The sequence below is a fragment of the Phascolarctos cinereus genome, unplaced genomic scaffold (genome assembly GCF_003287225.1).
Source record: "Phascolarctos cinereus isolate Bilbo 61053 unplaced genomic scaffold, phaCin_HiC Scaffold_2;HRSCAF=192, whole genome shotgun sequence".
NCBI classification, from domain to species: Eukaryota; Metazoa; Chordata; class Mammalia; order Diprotodontia; family Phascolarctidae; genus Phascolarctos; species Phascolarctos cinereus.
Window position 1 is genome coordinate 405443186 of NW_027555625.1, and position 8306 is coordinate 405451491.

At 41.5% G+C, this 8306-nt stretch overlaps 1 long non-coding RNA gene across 1 annotated transcript; it reads right to left on the reverse strand.

The window, feature by feature from the left end:
- Nucleotides 1-339: 339 nt before the first annotated feature.
- LOC144455989 (uncharacterized) lies at nt 340-7738 on the reverse strand. The gene is made up of 2 exons (XR_013484891.1): nt 7044-7738; nt 340-4758 (listed from the first exon to the last, which is right to left on the reverse strand). It is a non-coding gene; the product is annotated as an uncharacterized LOC144455989 (long non-coding RNA).
- Nucleotides 7739-8306: the final 568 nt, after the last annotated feature.

Genomic DNA, 8306 nt, shown 5'->3' on the forward strand with positions numbered 1-8306 from the left:
TGGGAGCAGGGGGTTGTGAAAGGTTATGTTCAGAAATGAACTGATATAAAATGTGATAAAAAACAAAAGCTATCAATAAAACAATATAGAATTAAAGATAAAAGGAGGGAAGGAGGGAAGGAGGGAGGAAAAAGAAAGGATGAAGGAAAGAAGGGAGGAAGGAAGGAAGGAAGGAAGGAAGGAAGGAAGGAAGGAAGGAAGGAAGGAAGGAAGGAAGGAAGGAAGGAAAGTAAAATAATTTCTTTGCTAGGCTAATTAAGGAGTCTATGATTTTCCCCTAATTCCTGCCTTGTGTTTCCAGCTCTGGAGTTTTATGGAAGCATTCATTCATTCACTCACTCATTGAATTACTCATTTATTCATGAACTATTTCCTGAGTACCTGCTATCCACAGAGTATTGGTTTATATGTTACAGAGGTTACAAATTTGAATAAGATGTGCCCTCCATCCTCAGGTGGCTTGCAGTTTAATAGGGCTTTGAAAACACACGTAGGAATAACTATATTGTTCTCGGTACATGAAAAAAGTCCATGTGAAGTATTATGAGTATTCACCACAGATCTCCTCCTGAAAGAGATCCCCAAAGGAAAACTCCTAGGAATGTTATAGCCAAATTCCAGAGCTCCCAGGTCAAGGAGAAAATATTACAAGCTGCCAGAAAGAAACAATTCAAGTACTGTGAAAACACAATCAGGATAACACAAGATTTAGCAGCTTCTACATTAAACGACCACAGGGCATGGAATATAATATTTCAGAGGGCAAAGGAGATAGGATTACAACCAAGAATCACCTACCCAGCAAAAATGAGTATGATCCTTCAGGGGAAAAAATGGTCATTCAGTGAAATAGAGGATTTTCAAGCATTCTTGATGAAAAGACCAGATCTGAATAGAAAATTTGACTTTCAAATATAGAACTCAAGTGGTACATGAAGAGGTAAACAGGAAAGAGAAATCATAACAGATTTATTAAGACTGAACTGTTCACATTCCTGCATGGAAAGATGATATTTATAACTCATGAGACCTTTGTCAGTATTAGGGTAGTTGGAGGAAAAAAATTATATGTATGTATAGATAGATAGATAGATAGATAGATAGATAGATAGATAGAGGGCACAGGGTGAGTTGAAGATTAAGGGGTCATATGTGGAGAATAAAATTAAGGGATGAGAGAGGATTACACTCGGAGAAATAGAAAGGGAGAGGTAGAATGGGGTAAATATTTCACAAAAAAAAACCAGAAAAGAAAAGTCTCTTACAGTGGAGGGGAAATGGGGGAAGGTGAGAGAGAATGAGTGAATCTTATTCTCGTAGGATTTGGCTTAAGGAGGGAATAACATACACATTCAACTGGGTATGGAAATCTGTCTTACCCTACAGGAAAATAGGGGGAGAAGGAGACAAGAGAGCAGGGGGATGATAGAGAGGAGGGCAGATTGGGAAAGAGGGTAATCAGAAGTAAATACTTCTGAGGAGGGACAGGGTCAAAAGAAAGAATAGAATAAATAGGAGGAAGGATAGGATTAAGGGAAATAGAGTTAGTTTTCCACAACATGTCTACTATGGAAGTGTTTTGCATAACTACACATGTACAACCTATATTGAGTTGCTTGCCTTTTCGATGAGGGTGAGTGGGGAGGGAGGAAGAAGGAAAATTTGAAACCTAAAGTTTTAAAAACATATGTTTTAAAAAAATGTTTTCACATGCTAGTGGGAAATAAGAAATACAGGAAATGGGGTACAGAAGTCTATCCTGCTCTACAGGAAAATAGGAGGGGAAGGGGATAAGAGAAGGGGGGAGAGATAGAAGAAAGGACAGACTAGGGGAAGGGATATTCAGAATGCACGCCATCTTGGGATGGGGGGAGAGGGGGAGGGGGTGAAAATTTGGAACTCAAAAACTTGTGGAAGGGAATGTTGAAAACTAAAAATAAATAAATTTATATTAAAAAAAAATTTACGAGGATTCGAAGGAAGGACAACACTTGGAAGTAAGGAATGTCTCCATGAGAGACATGGCATGAAAGCTGGCCTTGAAGGATGGGAAAAATCCAAACATATGAGAACTTGAGAGGCAGCAAGGAGGGGGTGGGGAGATTCCAAGTAGAAGTAATAGTTGATCAAGAATGCAACAAAGGGAGTCATTTTCCTCTGATACCAGGTTGAAAGAACCAGAATGAGGTCTTTCTGTGAATTGTTCATCACTCAGAATCCTAAGACATGAACTCCTGCTTCCAAGATGCCTTAGGCAAATGTGCTTTTTTAAAAATCTTTCCCCCTCCTGCCTTCACTTTTTCTGTCTTTGATATTTTATTTAAACACATGAAGTAAGGGCTGTGTTTCCTGGCAGTTTCCATGCCCACTCAGCAGGTGATATTATCAACATGTTCAGTGCATCATCTCCCATCCCACTGCGCCCTCTTTACATGCTGGACTCCCCCAAATTCAGCAGACACAAGATGAGTTTGGGAAAGCATCTGCTTTCATGAATGAAAGCAGAGCCAAGGGCTTCTGGAGTGGTTATGGTTGGCAGAGCAGGCAGCTGTAAGAGTGAAGAAAACTCAATTTAGGAAGAAGGACAGTGAAACAGATTCACCTGGCAGGCCACTCGAGTGGAACACATCAGAGCTGACTCAGGGACAAAATGAACAGATGTGAAAGAGGCCACACCGAGTTTCACTGGCTTCACTCATGACTGATTTTCCTCTACGTGGAATAAAGGAAATAGCTGTTATTCCCCTAGAGGAAGTGCCATACATTATAGCCATTTTTTGGTCACTTCCCATAACATACCTAGGAGGCAGAGCAGGGAAATTACTCTCAGGTGGGTAGACTGGCAATGCCATAGCAAGAGCACAGAAGGCCCAGTCAGAAGGCCTAGAGACGTAGCCATGAGGCTTGGTTCAATCTCTCCAAGCCTCTGCTTTCTTGTCTGAAAAAAAAAATCATCATCACACTCACTGTACCTGTCTCATAGGGTTATTGTAAGTAGATCCTACCTAGGAATTTTTGCACATGAGGCAAGTGGCCCAAAAGATGGCCTCAGTTGAGTTAATCAATCCTCCTATGTGTCTCATCTCCTCAACAAACTCCAGTGGCTCTCTATGTCCCCCAGGATCAAATGCAAAATCCTTTGGTTGACCTTAAAAGCCCTTTATAACCTAGCCCACTCCTACCTACCAATCTTCTAATACCTTAGTCCCTGGCAGGTACTTCTTGATGCAGTGATGCCACCCCCTTACTATTCCATGAACAAAACACTCCATTACATAGCTCCTGCCATTCTTTCTGACTATCCTCCACATCTGGAATGCTCTGTCTCCTCATCTCCACTTCCTGGCTTCCTTTAAGTCCCAAATAAAATCCCATTTTCTACAGGAAATCTTTTCCAACCTCTCTTAATTCTAGTCCCTTCCCTCTCTTAATTATTTCCTATTTATCTTATATAGTTTGTACCTGTAAGAAAATGAGTTATTATTACATATAGGGAATATATATTGAGCCATCCACATCTTAGCATGAATGAAGCCAGCTTTATGAAACATGTCACTTAAATGGATGGCTACAGTCATGGGACATTAGATTAGTGAAATTTAGTAATTTGATGGGGAGGTGGGCTAGGAAAATTAAAGGTAGAAGAGAACCTATAAATCACCTGGTTTTACATCAGAGGTCTCAGAAAAGATCTAAAACAGTTTGGCAAGGGGGCAGGTCCAAATGAGGCTATAAGAGGGGCCTCTGATTAGCCCGTGGAAGCTATGAAAAGGAGCAGGGGGGTGGGGTGGGGATGGGAAGGATAATGGAAGAAAGACAAACTGCCTGCTCAAAGACGTCAAAGACAACATTTCGAGTATTCCATGATCACACAAACAGGTTAATGCATAGAAGGACACAGTGTTCAAGTCTGATTACTGTTCAGAAAAATGAGAGTAAAGTGGAAAAAAGCATGGGAATGGGATTCAGGAGCTAGGGATTTCAAACTGGAAGGTCCCTTAGATTCCTCATTGAGTCCTAGAAGGACAGTCTCTTCATTTTACAAATGAGGAATTGGAGACAGACAGAGAGAAGGGGCTTATTTAAGGTCATACAAACAGCCCAGTCAGAATTTGAACCCGGGTCTTTTGACTCCACCTTTTACCACAGGTAACCACAGGTAGGCCCCTTAGTAGCTGTTAGACCTAGGAGAAGTCACTGAACCTTTCAGAACTTTGGACTCTTCATCTGTAAAAATAGGGGAGCAAGTTGTGCAGGGTTCCCTTCAGCTCTGACGTGATTCTGTATTTTGCCAGGTTGTATTAGATGACATTTCAAGGCACCTTCTGGCTCTGACATTCTATGCTCCTTGAACGCTTGGGCTGGGGAAGGACACTGAGATCCATAGTGCACTCAGAACAACTCATTGCAGGTCCCTTTGCCAAGCAGCAGAACTGTGTAGAGGGAAGTAAAAAAAGAGCAAACCAAGCCAACAGGCATGTGATTTCCCCACCGCTGTTCTAATAGTGCTGATTCTCAGTTTGCAGTAGAATGAGAATACTTCCTAGGAGATTCAGTGAGATTTGCCTCCATGGCCCAAGTCAGAGATGCCAGGGTTCACTCTGCCCCAAGTTTCGTTTCCCTAATCTTTATACTAACAGCTGGTGGCTCTTGGAAACATTTTCAAAATTACCTTTGCTTGGCAGAACAGGGCCAAGCACAGACCTGCAACTTCCTATCTGCAGAAATCATCTTGAATTGAATTCTCTGGAAGGGAGTCTGGAACAGAGGGGGGAAAAAAAGAACAAGAGATAAGAGAGTGCTGAAAGGTTCTAAATGGCTTCATATTTATTAACCCTTTCCACCACCCAAATAGCCAGAGTAGGCTCTTTCAGAGAAATAGTTCAACTCCTCTACCTTCCCCTCCTTTTCTGTATGACCTTGGGAAAAGCAAATTCCTTCTCTAGGGCTCACTTTTCTCATCTGTCTAATGGGGATATAACACCTTTTCCATCAAACTTACCATATGTTATAAGAATCAAATAAGATTTATAGCTGTAAAAGTGCCCTGACTATAAGTAAGATGCTAAATATACAGAGGGTGGCAATATTAATAAGCTGAGGAGAACTGACATGAGGAGAGCTAATCTCACAAAATTAAATCTAACAAGCATCAGAAGATGTAATAAAACATCTGACACATTCATTGGTTTCCAAATTGGTTTTGACATTCCACTTTAAATCTTAGTCTCTAGGGAGAATATTAGTTGCCTGTCTTTTAAAGGAAGCTAGGTGGCACAGTAGATAGAACCTGGAGTCGGGAAGATGTGAGTTCAAATCTTCCCTCAGATCCTTATTAGCTGTGTGACCCTGAGCAAGTCACTCAACCTCTTTTGCCTCAGTTTCCTCAATTATATAATAGGGACAATAATAGCGACTACCTTACAGAGATGTTTTGAGGAGCAAATGAGATATTTGTAGAAAGTACTCAGTACAGGGCCTAACACATAGTAGGTGCTATTAATAAGCATTTATGTTTATTACGTGCCCATCCCCACCCCTCCACACACACATCCTTACCACCCCCACCACTCCCAACACTACACATTAGCACAATTTATAGGAATTATTAATTTTCTAAGCCCAGACCAAATGTTTTCTGGGATCTCTTCTACGTCTAACATACTATAATCCACAAAATCCCAGAGTTGAAACCTCTGAGGACATCTAGACAGTATGGTGTGGTAATTGGGATACTAGAATTGGCATCACAATTCTGTGGTTACATATAAGTCACTTTGTGTCTTTGGGATAAACCACTAGAGACCTTTTCACAAACTGACATTAAACCATGGGTGTTTGTTCTTTTGGAGTGATCTCTCAACCATCTTTTACTCTATCCAACTGTACTGTTCTCTGGCTTATTGGTAATTTATTTTGAAAAGCAGTCTGCAATTAGTTTTCTAGTCCACATCACTGCATCTTGTAAACAGAGAGCATCTGTCAAATGTTTGCTGACATCAAGGCATCTACAGCATTCCTCCAAATTACATGATATTTATTTTGCGTCAAGGTGGAGCTAGGTGGTACAGTGGATAGGACTCCAGGGCTGGAATCAGGAGGACCAGAGTTCAAATCCAGCCTCACACATTTACTAGCTGTGTGACTCTGGGAAAGTCACTTAACCTGTTTACCTCATTTTCCTCATCTGTAAAATGAGCTGGAGAAGGAAATGGCGAACCCCTCCAGTATCTTTGCCAAGAAAATCCCAAATGGGGTCATGAAGAGTCACACACAACTGAACAACAACAACTGCTACTACCGCCACCAGAATTGTGCACAAAGTCTATGTTTACTCGTCAACGGACATGTTTAATCCCTCCGGTAGAATGGGACTCCTAAACGCAGGGATATCTCACCTTCATATTTGTAGCCCCAGAACCTAGAGCAGTGCCTGGATCACAGTAGACACTTAATAAATTCTTGCTGTTTAATTCATTAATCTACCAGTTTAGTGACCCTATAACAAAAGGAAATCACATTCTCCTGGTATGACCTGTTCTCAATGAAGCCACGCTAATTCTGTCTAACCACTCTTTCCTTTTCTAGGTGTACATTAACAATTATTTAATTATACACTCTGGAATATTGCCAGGCATCAATGCTGAGTTATCTGGCTTACTTTGCAGACTCTGTTCCCTTTTCTGCCTCTCTCATTTGACTTTTAAAACCCTTCTTGAGCTCTTCTAAGAAGGCTTTTTGGGCTTCAGACCACTTCACATTCCCTTTTGAGGTTCCAGATATGGGTTTGTTGACAATGTTGTCCTCTTCAGAATTTCGGGCTTGATCTTCACTCTTCCCATAATAAGAATCTATTATACAATTCTTTTTGCTCTTGGTGTTTGCTAATTTCCTGGCCTTTAAAGAGATTGAGCTCTCCTGCTAGGAAGCAGAGGGCACTGACCCAAGCTTCTTGTGTCGGGAGCCTGGGGCCTGGTCACTGGCTTTGTGTGCTGGACCCTCCAGTGTTGGCAGTTGGAGGCTGTAGGATTCTGGCAGCTTACCTGGTGTTGGGCTGGAATCAGCAACACTGGCACTCTAGGGGTAGGATTGGGTAGTGTGGCTCCTGGAGATTTCCTGCTCACCCTTGCCTTTCCTTCCTTTGGTTTTCTTCAGCTCCTTTCAGATGGATGTTGCAGGATATTAATCCACCTGGGGCCCCTTGTAGTGCTGCTTCCCTTAGTTTTGCTGGGGTACTAGGAGACCCAGATGCTGTAGAACACTGAGACACCTGGTGGTTTTCCAAGCTGGTTTCCACTGGTTCCCCCACCCTTACTGAGGTGCTCAGAGGTCCTGGTGTTGATGTTTGCCTGCTCCACCACCTGGGTTTCAGGATCTCCTCCTGGTATGTTGAGATGGGGCTTTCAGCTAGCTTGCTGGGACGCCTCCCATTCCATACTGCTCCCCTTCCCCCAGGGCAAGAGGGGCCTTTTCCATTAGTCCCTCAAACTACCTGGGCTACTGGACTGCTGCACCCCATCTTTCTTCTGGTTTAGCTGTTCCAGGGTTTTTCTTGTGGTCTCTCTTCCCTTTTCTGAATGCAGAGACATTTGTTCTTCACTGATATTTCAGCATCTCCCTTCTGCAGCATCTTTCAAAGAGGCCTTGCAAGGGCTGGGACCCTGGGACAGACCATCTGGGCCTGGTGATTTGAATGAATCAAGAGCAGTTAGGCATTTCTTACTATCCCCCTTCTTGTCTTGGGTTTCAGTTCTCTACTTGTATTTGGAATTGTTCCTGCTACTATAAATATAATTCTCCTTGACAAAACAAAAACTGAAACAAAATAAAAAACCCAGAAGTAAAAGAAGAGTTGAGAAGTTCTTTCTTCTCTTTATTTCCCCTTACCATCATCACATTCACCCAGAGCAAACTTCTATACCTTTTTATTATATTTTCCTCAATACAGATAAAAAATTCAACTGAGCCAAAGAGGCATTTTATTTCTCTTCACAATTCTTACCAGCCTCACATCATTCTGGGCTTTAGCTTTGTTAGAACTGTTCTTTTAAAAATATTATTGATACATATTTTTCCATTACCTTTATTTCTCATCCTATCCTCTTCCCTTTCACCCCATCCAGAGAATCATCCCTTAAAACAAAAATAAATGAAATATTAAATATTAAAAATTTAAAATAAATAAATAACGATGAGAATATAAAATCAATTTGGCAACACTAACATGTCAAGTCCAACACCGTATGCACTGTTCAATGCCCATAGCCCCTGTCTCTGCAAAGAAAGGAGAAAGGTGCATTTTCATA